The sequence below is a fragment of the Chrysochloris asiatica genome, unplaced genomic scaffold, assembly GCF_000296735.1.
Source record: "Chrysochloris asiatica unplaced genomic scaffold, ChrAsi1.0 scaffold00364, whole genome shotgun sequence".
NCBI lineage: Eukaryota > Metazoa > Chordata > Mammalia > Afrosoricida > Chrysochloridae > Chrysochloris > Chrysochloris asiatica.
Window position 1 is genome coordinate 1,211,536 of NW_006408882.1, and position 3,183 is coordinate 1,214,718.

The following is a 3,183-nucleotide window of genomic DNA, read 5'->3' on the forward strand; positions in this document are numbered from 1 at the left end:
CATACTTATTCAACCTGTATGCTGAGCAAATAATACGAGAAGCTGGGTTCTATGAAGAAAAACGTGGCATCAGGATTGGAGGAAGACTCATTAACTTCTCCTGACAGAGATCATTTTCAAAATCTTTAACCAATTTGTTGTTGTTGACTTCACTGAACGCTCTCCAAGAGGAATAACTCAAAGAAGGAAGTCTGAAAACTATGACTATCAGGATTTTGACAATAGTTAAGTCTGATATAAATACCTTGGAAATGGTTGATAAGTTTTCCTGTTTCTTAGATCAAGGTGATCTAAAACAATCAGTCCTGTTGTTTAATGCACTTAGCTGCAAAGTTGGTTTGAATTGCAAGTTCAAGCTAGGCAGTCAAGCTCACCAGCTGCTCTTCGGAAAACCCTACGCAGGGTCACTATGGATGAGAACCAACTTGACAGAACTTAGCAATAATTATCGCATGTTGTTGCTAAGTCCCCTATATAGGGTTTCCAAGGCTATAAGTCTTTGCAGAAGCATCTTTCTCCCAAGGAGTGGCTAGTGGGCTTGAATGATTGACATTGTGGTACACAGTCTAAATGCTTATCTTACAGAGCCGCCACGCTCCTCTAATGTCACATAAAGTCATATAATTTATAATTACTGAGTAAGATTCAATATTTTCTCAGAATTTTAAAATTTAGAACCACAGTTAGCAAAAAACCCATAAGTTAAAAACCTAATTGTTGTTGTTAAGTACCGTGGAGTTGGTTCCGACTCATAGTGACTCTACACAGGGTTTCCGAGGATGTAAATCTTTACGGGCTCTCCCACGGAACAGCTGGTAGTTTCGAACTGTCGACCTTGAGGTTAAAAGCCTGATTTGTAACCACTACGCTACCAGAGCTCCCTTTGGGGGGTCCTACTATTTAAGAATCGGGCTGTGAACCTCAGGGACAGCAATTCGAAACTACCAGCTGTTCCGCGGGAGAAAGATGAGGCTTTCTGCTCCCGTAAAGATTTACAGTCTTGGAAACCCTGTACAGGGTCGCTATGAGTCGGAACCGACTCCACGGCACATAACAACAACAACACTATTTCAAGCCCAAATAACACCAAAAGAGTCATTTTGAACAGGATTATGTAAACATTAGATGCAGCATTTCTAAACTATCAGCTAGAGATGAGACATTGTGACAAAAGATTTTATTATTATAAATTAATGTAAAATAATATAACTTCCCGTTTTTAAGTCTGCAGCTACAGAACTAGGACAATTCAAAGAACTGAGCGTTTCCTCATAAAGCAAAAAACAAACAAACAAAAAACGTCCTGCAACTGCTTCTGACATCACTACAGTGGACACACTGAAAACTAGGAGCAGCGTGTCCATCATTGGGCTGCTAACGGTAAGGTCAGTGGTTCAAACTCAGCAGCCGCTCCACGGTAGAAAGATGAGGCTTCAGTGGAGATTCTCCTCTTTCCTATGGGGTCACTATGAGCCACTGGATGGCAGAGTTAAAAGGGAATAGGAAAGAGGGTAAGCTAGGTGGCGCAGTTGCATAACACATTTTCCTGCAGGGCCCAGCATTTACTTGGGTGCACAGGTGAAAAGAATTTCCAACACTCAAGCAAAGGAACTAGGTCTCCGCCCACAGTAGGTACATTGAGTGCAACGACTACGCGAGTGGAGATGAGTGGTTTAGACGAAGGGTGGTAGCGGAGATCCCAATCACCTCAGGAAAAGAGAGGTAAGCCGTGGAGTACCTACAACCGCGCTTTAATTGAACTCTGTGTAGCCATCGGGGTGAAGGCGAGTATGTGGAACTTTCCTGGGAATCGTCATCACAGTAGCGTCGCCTCCTTCTCATCTGTCTCCGAAAGGACGGGGCAGTGTACACTCTTAGATTCAAAGACTAAGGCCTGAGCTGTTGTGGTGGTTGTTAAGTGCCGTGGAGTCGGTTCCTACTTCTGCCGACCTTTTATGGTTTGCAGTCCAGTGCTGATCCTACAGAGCCACACTAGGAGTCCAATGCCAGAGCTAAGGAGAACGGGAAAGCCCCAAATACACAGAAAAGTGGTTGTTGTGTTGTTTAAGAGATGTTGTTGTTATTATGTGCCGTCAAGTCGGTTCTAACCCTCAGCGATAACTGAGATAAGGAACACAAATTTATTTGCGTTTATTTATCCCCACACTTAAAGTCCCAAACCTCAAAAAGCTCCCGACTCTCTACTTCGCGGGCATCAAAAAGTTTCCTACTACCTGCTGGCGGCTTGTCGTGCAACCTGGGCGCTAGTCCTCGACGCCCAGTCTCTGGACATTGGCTTTTTGCATCTGGATTGCTAGCGGAGCTTCGCGGGAGTCTAGCGTCGCCGCGCGCTCCGGGAGCCACGGGAGCAGCCTTGGTACCGCTTCGGCGGCGCGCGGGCGCGGCTGTGGGGGCCGCAGGTAAAGGGTTAGGTGGGCCGGGGAGGCTTGCAGGCGACCCGGCCACGTGACCCGCCGGCCCAATGACGGCGCGAGACTGGCTGCACAGAGCACCGCGGGCTCCGGGAGGCGCAGAGCCGCTGGTACTTTCCGCTGTGGCCGCCCGAGGCACCGCAGCCATGGGCGTCGCGACCCCGCCGCCGCCGCCGCCCGGCCCCAGGTAGGAACGGTCTCCCGCCCCGGGCTTAGGGCCCCGACGCCATCAGAACCTGACTTAGTGGCAATTTTTTCCCCGACTTTTCTTGTAGGTCACTTTTACTTAGGTTTGCCTGGGAAGGAGGGGAGAAATGGGGTGAAGTGGTTGTCAGTGTGATCACTTGGGGGAAAGTCTCGTCCTCCAACAAAGGGACGGTTAAGTAAGGCAATCGCTGATCGCGGGGAGACTTACACACTCCCCAAACGAACGATCTAGACAGTTGGTGAGACCTTGGAATCTACTGAGTGGTATGTTCTTAAATCCCTACATAATGAATTTTCAACAGCGCCTGCCTGCGAACTTGAATTGGAAAAGCCATAAAGAGTATTTCCTTATTTGTGAGCTTCTCTAGCCCCCACTCGTTACCCCATTTTAAAGCATCTGTGAATGTTTTTAGTAAAGGGAAAATGGGCCGTGGGCCCCGCTGCTTCTCTGAAATGTCTTTGAGTCCAGAATTTGCCCCCTTGGATGACAGCTCCCTGGACTACTGGACAGCGCGGGCTTGGCGGGAGGAGGGGAGGAGAGAGG